Source organism: Triticum urartu, chromosome 7A (assembly GCF_056163025.1).
Source record: "Triticum urartu cultivar PI428250 chromosome 7A, HENAU_Tu73, whole genome shotgun sequence".
Lineage (NCBI taxonomy): Eukaryota > Viridiplantae > Streptophyta > Magnoliopsida > Poales > Poaceae > Triticum > Triticum urartu.
In genome coordinates, this window is record NC_141879.1 from 528,653,978 (window position 1) to 528,665,564 (window position 11,587).

Sequence of the window (11,587 nt, forward strand, 5' to 3'; positions counted from 1 at the left end):
TGCAGCTCTAGTGAAGAAACCCAAGTTTGAACCAAACCCGAGACTAAGTGCTTCTATAATTAGGGGAACGGTCACTGAAGCGGAACTACCCTAGATACTTGGTAAGATGAGAAGGCTGGCAAGGTCGACAGAAGTATTTTGGATATATGTCATATTATTCTGTACTTTACTAGTACTCCTAGTAGCACCAGGGTAATAAATACTGGTTCGGTTGCTAAGCGTTAGTAACTCAAAATAAAAGGCTACGGAGACTAGCTAAAGGTGAGATGACGATATGTGTTGGAAGTGTTTCCAAGGTTGATGTGATCAAACATCTCACGCTCCCTCTACCATCGGGATTGGTGTTAAACCAAAATAATTGTTATTTGGTGTTTGCGTTGAGAATAGACATGATTGGATTATGTTTATCGCGAAATGGTTATTCATTTAAGGAGAATAATGGTTACTCTGTTTATTTGAATAATACCTTCAATGGTCTTGCACCTAAAATGAATGGTTTATTGAATCTCGATCGTAGTGATACACATGTTCATGCCAAAAGATATAAGATAGTAATGATAGTACCACGTACTTGTGTAACTGCCATTTGAGTCATGTTGGTATAAGACGCATGAAGAAGTTCCATGTTGATGGATCTTTGGACTCACTCATTTTTGAAAAGATTGAGACATGCAAACCATGTCTATTGGTAGATATGCATGAAGAAACTCCATGCAGATGGATCGTTTGGACTCACTTGATTTTGAATCACTTGAGACATGCAAATCATACCACATGGGCAAGATGACTGAAAGGCCTCGTTTTCAGTAAGATGGAACAAGAAAGCAACTTGTTGGAAGTAATACATTTTGATGTGTGCAGTCCAATGAGTGCTGAGGCACGCAGTGGATATCGTTATGTTCTTACTTCACAGATGATTTGAGTAGATGCTGAGTATATTTACTTGATGAAACACAAGTCTGAATTATTGAAAGGTTTAAGTAATTTCAGAGTGAAGTTGAAGATCGTCGTGACAAGATGATAAAATGTCCATGATATGATCATAGAGATGAATATCTGAGTTACGAGTTTGGCACACAATTAAGACATTGTGGAAATTGTTTCACAACTAATACCGCCTGGACCACCATAGTGTGATGGTGTGTCCGAACATCATAACTGCACCCTATTGGATATGGTGCATACCATGATGTCTCTTATCGAATTACCACTATCGTTTATAGGTTAGGCATTAAAGACAACCGCATTCACTTTAAATAGGGCACCACACAACTCCGTTGAGACGACACCGTATGAACTATGGTTTAGAGAAACCTAAGCTGTCGTTTCTTAAAAGTTTGGGGTTGCGACGCTTATGTGAAAAAGTTTCAGGCTGATAAGCCCGAACCCAAAGCGGATAAATGCATCTTCACAGAATACCCCAAAATAGTTGGGTATACCTCCTATTTAAGATCCGGAAGCAAAAGTGGTTGTTTCTAGAAACGGGTCCTTTCTCGAGGAAAAGTTTCTCTCGAAAGAATTGAGTGAGAGGATGGTGGAGACTTGATGAGGTTATTGAACCGTCACTTCAACTAGTGTGTAGCAGGGCACAAGAAGTTGTTCCTGTGGCACCTACACCAATTGAAGTGGAAGCTTATGATAGTGATCATGAAACTTCGGATCAAGTCACTACCAAACCTCATAGGTCGACAAGGATGTGTAGTACTTCAGAGTGGTATGTAATCCTGTCTTGGAAGTCATGTTGCTAGACAACAATGAACCTACGAGCTATGGAGAAGCGATGGTGGGCCCGGATTCCGATGAATGGCTCGAGGCCATAAAATCCGAGAGAGGATCCATGTATAAAAGAAAGTATAGACTTTGAAAGAACCACTTGATGGTCGTAAGGCTGTTGGGTGCATATGGATTTTAAAAGGAAGACAGACAATGATGGTAAGTGTCACCATTAAGAAAGCTCGACTTGTCGTTAAGATGTTTCCCGACAAGTTCTAGGAGTTGACTACGATGAGACTTTCTCACTCGTAGCGATGCTAAGAGTCTGTTGGAATTATGTTAGCAGTTACTACATTATTTATGAAATCTTGCAGATAGAATGTAAAAACATTGTTTCCTCGACATTTTTCTTGAGGAAAGGTTGTATGTGATACAATCAGAAGGTTTTGTCAATCCTGAAAGATGTTGACAAGTATGCAAAGCTCCAGCAATCCTTCTAAGGACTGGAGTAAGCATCTCGGAGTTGGAATGTACGCTTTGATGAGATGATCAAAGATTTTGGGTTTATACAAAGTTTATGAGAAACTTGTATTTCCAAAGAAGTGAGTGGGAGCACTATAGAATTTTTGATGAGTATATGTTGTTAACATATAGTTGATCAGAAATGATGTAGAATTTCTGGAAAGCATACATGGTTATTTGAAAAGTGTTTTTCAATGGAAAACCTGGATTAAGCTACTTGAACATTGAGCATCAAGATCTATAAGGACAGATCAAAAAAAGCTTAATGGTACTTTCCAATGAATACATACCGTGACAAGATTTTGAAGGAGTTCAAAATAGATCAGCAAAGAAGGAGTTCTTGGCTGTGTTACAAGGTGTGAGTAAGACTCAAGACCTGACCACGGCAGAAGAAAGAGAAAGGATGAAGGTCGTCCCCTATGCTTTAGACGTAGGCTCTACAGTATGCTATGCTGTGTACCGCACCTGAAGTGTGCCGTGCCATGAGTCAGTCAAGGGGTACAAGAGTGATCCAGGAATGGATCACACGACAGCGGTCAAAGTTATCCTTAGTAACTAGTGGACTAAGGAATTTTCTCGATTATGGAGGTGGTAAAAGAGTTCGTCGTAAAGGGTTACGTCGATGCAAACTTTGACACTAATCCGGATGACTCTGAGTAGTAAACTGGATTCGTATAGTAGAACAGTTATTTGGAATAGCTCCAAGTAGCGCGTGGTAGCTGCATCTACAAGATGACATAGAGATTTGTAAAGCACACATGGATCTGAAAGGTTCAGACTCATTGACTAATAAACCTCTCTCACAAGCAAGATATGAACAAACCCCATGGGTGTTGGATTCATTGCAATCGCATAGTGATGTTAACTAGATTACTGACTCTGGTGCAAGTGGGAGACTGTTGGAAATATGCCCTAGAGGCAATAATAAAATGGTTATTATTGTATTTCCTTGTTCATGATAATTATCTATTGTTCATGCTATAATTGTATTAACCGGAAACCGTAATACATGTGTGAATACATAGACCACAACATGTCCCTAGTAAGCCTCTAGTTGACTAGCTCGTTGATCCATAGATGGTCATGGTTTCCTGACCATGGACATTGGATGTCATTGATAACGGGATCACATCATTAGGAGAATGATGTGATGGACAAGACCCAATCCTAAGCCTAGCACAAGATCGTATAGTTCGTCTGCTAAAGCTTTTCTAATGTCAAGTATCATTTCCTTAGACCATGAGATTGTGCAACTCCCGGATGCCGTAGGAATGCTTTGGGTGTACCAAACGCCACAACGTAACTTGGTGGCTATAAAGGTGCACTACGGGTATCTCCAAAAGTGTCTGTTGGGTTGGCACGAATTGAGACTGAGATTTGTCACTCCGTGTAAACGGAGAGGTATCTCTGGGCCCACTCGGTAGTACATCATCATCATGTGCACAATGTGACCAAGGAGTTGATCACGGGATGATGTGTTACGGAACAAGTAAAGAGACTTGCCGGTAACGAGATTGAACAAGGTATCGGGATACCGACGATAGAATCTCGGGCAAGTACTATACCGGTAGACAAAGGGAATTGTATGCGGGATTGATTTAATCCTCGACATTGTGGTTCATCCGGTGAGATCATCGTGGAGTATGTGGGAGCTAACATGGGTATCCAGGTCCAGCTGTTGGTTATTGACCAGAGAGATGTCTTGGTCATGTCTACGTGTCTCCCGAACCCGTAGGGTCTACACACTTAAGGTTCGGTGACGCTAGAATTGTAGAGATATTAGTATGCGGTTAACCGAAAGTTGTTCGCAGTCCCGGATGAGATCCCGGACGTCACGAGGAATTCTGGAATGGTCCGGAGGTAAAGATATATATAGGAAGTCCAGTTTCGGCCACCGGGAGAGTTTCGGGGTCACCGGTATTGTACCGGGACCACCGGAAGGGTCCCGGGGGTCCACCGGGTGGGGCCACCTGTGCCGGAGGGGCCCATGGGCTGAAGTGACGTGGGAACCAGCCCCTAGTGGGCTGGTGCGCCCCCCTTGGGCCTCCCTTGCGCCTAGGGTTGGAAACCCTAAAGGGGTGGGGGCTCCTCCACCTAGCTTGGGGGCCAAGCCACCCCCTAGGCCGCCGCCCCTCCCATTAGATGGGATCTCTAGGGGACGGTGCCCCCCAGGGCCCCTATATATAGTGGAGGGGAGGGAGGGCAGCAGCACCCAAGCCTTGGTGCCTCCCTCCCTCCCGTGACACCCCTTCCTCCCCGCTTGCGCTTGGCGAAGCCCTGTCGGGATCCCGCTACTTCCACCACCATGCCGTCGTGCTGCTGGATCTCCTTCAACTTCTCCTTCCCCCTTGCTGGATCAAGAAGGAGGAGACGTCTCTGCTCCGTACGTGTGTTGAACGTGGAGGTGCCGTCCGTTCGGCGCTAGAATCATCGGTGATTTGGATCACGACGAGTACGACTCCATCAACCCCGTTCTCTTGAAAGCTTCCGCTTAGCGATCTACAAGGGTATGTAGATGCACTCCCCTTCCCCTCGTTGCTAGATTACTCCATAGATTGATCTTGGTGATGCGTAAAAAAATTTAAATTTCTGCTACGATCACCAACACATGCCCCCCTCCTCCCCGCAAAAAAATCTCAACCAAAAAACCTAAAACACCATTGGTTTGCCGGAAGCAGCAAAAACTCATGTCGGTTCTAGCAAAAAGCATCCACGATTCTAGCAAAACACATCCCCACCACCGGGCATAGTAAGAACTCTCACCTATCGATGCAGCAAAAAATCTTGCCGGTTCGAACAATTTTTTTGCCGGTTCCGTACGAACTCAACGATGTCCGATTCCATCACAGGCAAATAGTGGTTGCAACTTTTCTGCCGCCCGGTTCCAACAAAAACAGTCTCTGGTTGCAGCATCAGAGCTCGTCGTCTTTGCTGCCGGCAGCTGCTAGTTGCAACAAGCATGAACTCTGGTTCCAGCATCTCCAGATTCTGGTTGCAGCTGAAAAACTTCAGGTTGTAGCACCGACGGCCTCCCTGCGCAAGCATCGACAACAAAAGTTGGATCTGTGTGTTTTTTGGTGTTGTTTTTGCTGCTTGGCATTGGAGATTTGTTTTGCTACAACTAATATTTTTGCTGGAACTGTCTTTTAAATTTGCTGCAATTCAAGAGGATGGTGGTGCCGTCGCCGCCATGGTTTTTTGCTACATTTAATTTTTGCTGGAACCTCTTTTTTCATTTTTGCTACAACTGGCAATCACAAAAGCTACAAATCGGCGTTCATTTTTGCTACAATGGCGACGGGGTAGCGGCATTGACGGGCTATTTTTTGTTGGAACCAACACAATTTTTTGCTACTATCGACGGCCATTTTTGTTGCCACCGGCAAACCCGAAGGAGAGTTCTTTTTCGCGAGCTCGTCGCCAGGGGGTTGCGACCGGCGACCGGTGCTACTCGGAGCTGCGGCCGTCCTACCGGAGCTGCCATTGCCAGTGAGGGAGTTGCAACCGCAGGTGAAAGTTGCTGCAAGCGTGGATCGGACGAGGAATACATGAGGCGACGACTGCGAGGCCGGCGACCGACGGCCATGGATGGCATCTTCGTGAAGCTCGACGACCAGTGGGGCCCGTCGACGGGACATCGCCGGCGGCGAGCGAGGTAGACCTTTTTTTTCCTCACGCGAGATGTGCCAGGGGCGATGCGCGGTGTAGGTTGACTTTTTCTTTTTGGTTCTATGCGGACGAGATGTGAGAGGGGGGACGAGAACGAAGATTAGGCTCTAATCAAACGGTTGTTAGCTGGCATATCGGACGGCAACGGACTGACCGGTCCAAATTTGGACCGGCGCGCTGGCGCAGAGTACCGCCCTATTCAATTTGTCATCGACTTCCCTTCTTATCTTCTAGGCTATTCTTTTTCTTTTCTTTTTGCGGGAGTCTTCTAGGCTATTCAAGTACATTTTTTCTAGCATCCAGTTATATTTCCCCTTTTACTGTGAAACAACATGTACAACACAAGCAAGAAGATGATTACAAAGAATCTTCTTTCTCTAGAACCTTTCTATTCTTAATCCAGTTAGCATTGTTCATTATTAATTCTTCAGCACATATTTGTCATCATTTTTTCTAAATCTTTCGTAATTTTAGTCAGTCTTGATTTTATCATTAATTTAAGTCTGTGTGTAGTGAGTATTAGTTTTAAAAGTAGTCCTACCTATTTATGCTTAGTCCTATCTAAGTTTTATTTTGTAAATCATTTTTTGTTATCATTCTTCAGTAGTTTGCAAATGATTATATAGTTATTTTAAATCTGATTAAATAAAGGCGGTCTTTATCATACTTCATTTCTCTCATCAGATATATTTTTAATAATTACTACATGATATTCTCAGTCCTGCAATTCTTTGATGCTTAGGTTCTCAAGTGGTACTAGCAGCCAAGTTGAAATCATGTACTAGCAGCCAAGTTGCAACCTCTCATCAACTTTGTAATTGTTGTTCGGCCGGCCTGGCCGAGTTCGTGCAGCAGTTTGTGTCTGTTGGTGTTCCTGGATCTCATTCATGTATTTTAATTAGAGAACAAGTGTTCTTTAAGCAGGGATGTGCTTGCACCTTTATCCTCATCCATGCCTTATTATACTGCCCGGAAGGAAGTTAAAAAAGTTTTAGCAGTTTGTTACTTAAGCTTCTTTTTTGCTGGTGTAACTGAAGGCAAGTTATCAGGAGGCAGTGGCACTTGAAACGATCGCAGTCCGAAATACTCCCCCGTTCCAAAATAAGTATCGCTGATTACTAAAGTTGTTCTAAATTAGAGGGATATATATACAAGCTTACCAAGGACATGAGAGGCTCTCGCGCTCGCGCTTCCGGCGGGTGAGCGCTCGCGGCGGCGCCGCCCGATCTACCGCCTCCGACCTCCCCTGCTTCCGCTGAGACCGGATCCGGGATCCCCTCCACCTCCTCTCTCTCCCCTGCGAAGCTTCGCTCCATCCGACGCCATGCCTCCACGACCATGCTCCAAGCCTGCATCCGCGGCGTCGGCCATGGCGGGAGCTCAGTCCGCCGAGCGCTCCCTGAGGCCCTCGCCGGCGGCGGCCTCCCCACCGCCGCCCTGCTTCCCGGCTGGCACGCTGCTGCTTGCAGGCTTCAGGCCGAGCGTCGTCCCACCGTCATCGAGCAAGCGGCCTGCATCTGCATCCACGATGTCGGCTGCTCCGTCAGGGTCAGCCACCTCCGCAGCAGTGCTGGCCGTGGCTGCCCTGGCCTCCCGCAAGGCTGCCCCAGCCGCTGGTGGCCCTTTGTCCCGCGTTGGGCTGCCGCCGAGGCCGGTTGTGGCTGCTTCTCTGACAGTGCATAGCTCAGAGCTTCCCCAGGCCGGGTCCTCACCGCCGCTGCCGCTTGGGTGTCTCCGGTCCCCGGCCTCTGCTGACGCTGCTTCTGTCAGCGACGCACCGTCAACCTCGACTGCTGCTGTGGGCGCGCCATCCCCGACTCCTGTAGGTGCTGCTACGTCCTACTTGACTCCTGTGGAAGCCCCGCCATCACCCCCGGCTGCTGCTGCTGAAGCGCCGCCCACAGCCACAACTCCTGCTGCTGAAGCGTTGTCCACGGCTCCTGTGGAAACGGCGCCGTCCTCGGCTCCTATCCATACCGCGACGGGTCTTGACTCAGAGCTACCTGTTTCGTGGAGCTCCCTTACTGACGGCGAAGAATACGACGATGATGATGATGAGCTGGCCCAACGGACGCCACCGCCGGCTACCAAATCCTCGGTTTCGGCTACTCGATAGGACGTGGCGTGTGAAGAGGATACATGCGGAGGTTGGCAGAAGGTGCTCCCGCGGCGCGATGTGCAACGCCAGGCGTCACAAGCCCCTGCTTTGGCTCCCCGTCCCTGCTTGGCTTCATGGTAGATGTTGCAGATGTCTCGTTCCTCGACACCGTGCAGCGGATTGTCGAGATCCTTTTAGATGTTATCGATGCCTTGAGAATGGTCATCAAGCGCATGAGTGCCGCTATGCCTGGCGTCCCCTCAGCTCCTTGGGAAGAGCTACTGTGCCGCCATTGCCCCGCCTCCTCGTCGAGCACCAACAAGCTCCATCTCCATACAAGGTCCAAAAAGAAGCCCCGCCCCTCTCGAAGGCATTTTGTCGTGATTCTTGGGCATTGATCGTTTCTGCTCCTGCTGGATCAATGGCCCCGGCGGATACCTCGATGCGGCCCACTTTGGAGAGGCAGGCTGAGCTGCTGCGCTTTGAGCTCCTTGGTATGGCTTCCTTTCATCTTGAGAAAATGGTCCAGCCTCTGCGTGATGTCGTTGACTCTATGAAAGGTTGGATGTTGAGGATGGAGAGCTTCATGGAGCGAGCTGAGGCTGCACTGGGCGGGCTCTCCCTGACGTCGCCTGTGTTGCAGACTACTCATGTGTTGCACCCTTTGGTTGTGCCCGATGGTAGCTTCGACGCTGAGAAGGGAGACGAGCTTCATGGTCGTTTCTCCCCTCGGGCTAGGGCCAGCTCACCGCCATTAGCCTCTGAGGGACTTGACAATGATGTGGTTGTGACTCCGGTGTTACAGATCATGCCCGGGCTTTGGGAGTTGTGTGGGGGGCCGGTTTTGCCTTTGTGTGTCGAGCAACTGCAGGTAGACCCTCCCGAGATCTCGAGTGTGGCTTTGCCACCAACATCACCCCTAGAGTCGAGCCAGATAGTTGATGCCGAGGAGAGTAGTGATTTGGTCAGTGCGATCTCTCGCTCGCCCAAGTCCATTGGGCGTCAGGCGTTAGTCATCGAGCGCGGAGTTCCAGATGTTGCTGCCCTTCCCTCATCTGCGACCATCGAGCAGGTGATGCCCGTGAGTAACATGGCCATTGAGCCAAGTGTGTTGGCACCTACTCCAAGTCCAAATTCAAATGCTATTTTCGCGAAGGAACTTTGTGACTTGCTCGCTAGCATGGAGGTTGCTAGACCTGGTTTGGGCAGGTCGATTGCTTGCCTCCTGACAGGAACGCCAATAAGGGGCAAACAAAGGCAAGGCGTCTTTGGTTGCTTGATGGATAATCTTCGGTCTCTCGGCTTGTCCTCTTGGATTGGGAGGTGCATGATGTCTTGTGCTGTGGTGTTTTTGTTGGGACTCACTTGGCGTAGTAGTGGTGTCAGGGCTTGTGGATGATGTGCATTCGGAGAGTTTAGCAAGGGCCGACTGTGTGGTCGGGGGATTTCTTGTCATGTGAGTAGTTAGTCCGTACTTTATTTGTGTAGGTTTTCGTCCGATTTTTTTAAATTAACTAGGCAATTCTCTTCTTCTTAATTAGTCGATGAGGCAAAACTTTTGCCTCCGTTTCGAAAAAAAATCAGAGGGATTACTTTTTGGTGTTGTCTAGGGTGGAGATGATGATTCTTTGGAAGTGTAGTGCTACAACAGTTAGCTTTAGCTTCAGTTGGACAGCTTGGATGATCAGCACAGGTGTTGACAGTGTCGTGGAAGGCGTTTGTTTCCTCGTTCTCTCACTCTGTTTCCACGTTCGCTCGCTCCATCTGTCTCCGCGTTCGGGCGGTCCGTTTTTTTTTGTCTCTACCAGCTGTGTTGTGCTGCTAGTCCATGAAAAAAATAGCCGCCACCGGTTTATTCTATTTTGAAAAATGCTTGTCAAATAAAAAATCCTGGAAATAAATATGTTTGAAAATTTAAAAACAGTTCACAGAATTGAAAAAAGTTCAAGTTTAAAAATATATGAATTCACAAAAAGTTAGTGAATTCGAAAAGCCTCACAAACTCCAAAAAAGTTCACAAATTTAAAACAAATCACAGCTCTCAAAGAATGCAAACGTAATTGAAACTTTTCAGATTTGAAAAAAGTTCATGGGTTTGAAAACTGTTTTATGAACTTGAAAAGAGTTTGTGAATTCAAAAGAAAATTAAAAGATCTGAAAAAAGTTCATGAGTTGAAAAGAGTTCATGGACTTCAGAAAATATCACAATTTTGAAAAAAGTTCATGAATTTAAGAAAAAAGTTCAAGAATTTTCAGGAGTTCGGAAAAAGGTCACGAATTTGAGGAACAATCTGAAACAATTTGAAATTCAAGATTTTCTTAATCAGTGAAATCGATGAACATTTTTCAATGTTAGAGAACATTTTTTTTGAAATTGTATTTTTTTCTGAATTGACTAACATTTTTTCGTTTTTGTATTTTTTAATTCACAGACGTGTTTTGAATCGGAGAACACCTTTTGAAATTCATGAATGATTTTTTGCATTCATGAACATTTTTCAAATTGATGAATATTTTTAAAGTTTCACATTTTCAAATTTTTTGTAACATTTTAAAAAAATTGAAAGAAATTTAAAATCCATAACATTTTTAAATCACATTGTTTGAAATCTGGAGCACCTTTTGAAATGCAGGAATAATATTTTATTATTTTTTGAACTTTTTTGAGAAATTTGAAAATAATTCAAAATCATGATCATTTTCTGAAGTGCAGAAATTTCTTGAATTCCTGACTTTTTTTTGAAAGAACTTTTTTTTTGAAAGAATAAAAAAGTAGAAACAAAAAAAGCAGGGGAGTGCCTGGCGCGCACATGGGCCGGTCGAGAAGCGTGCACGGGGGAGTGGGGGCTGTGCCTTTGCTTGTCACCCAGCGCTCTGGGCGCTAAATTGGACCTCCCATGAAAAACAAGTAGGGTATTCTATGAAAAACGTGAATTTGAAACAAGTAGTAGGTGCCCTAAAAAGATCAAACAAGTAGGGACAAGAATTTGCCTATGTTATCACTTAAGATGTGACGTAGTTTAAGATGAGCGCTAGATAGACCCATTGTTTTAATAACGTACGAGCACACATCTGCATTGTAAGAGCCCTTTGATTTTCCCCCTCCTATCTCTGGTTTTTTCGGGCGGCGACGGGGGAACCCAGATCCGGCGCCTTACACCCTCCCCACCTCCCTTCCCACCTCGCCGTCACCGGAGGAATGGCCGGCGAAGCCGGCGCCGGCTCCCAGGATGGTGGCGGCGGGGCGAGACCGCTCCCTTTCGGTGGTGAGGGTCCGGATCTGAGGCGGCGGCCTCGTTGGTGCGGACGGCACTCCTCCGGCGGCGGGGAGTGCTCGTCGGTGAGGTAGGCCGGATCTCCTCGGCTGCGCGGGCAGCGAGGTCCCGGTGGGCGCAGGTCATGGCGCGGGGAGGCCCCGGGCTCCCCTCGTCAGATCGGAGGCGATCCTGGTATGCTCGTGATGCATGACCTCCGGCCGGCCTGGATCTCCAGCGTACACGCGCCTGCTGATGTTGTGGCTGGTTCGGTGGTGGAGGCAGGGCGCTTGGCCGGGGGAAACCCTTGGCCGCCGGTGGCGGTCACGGC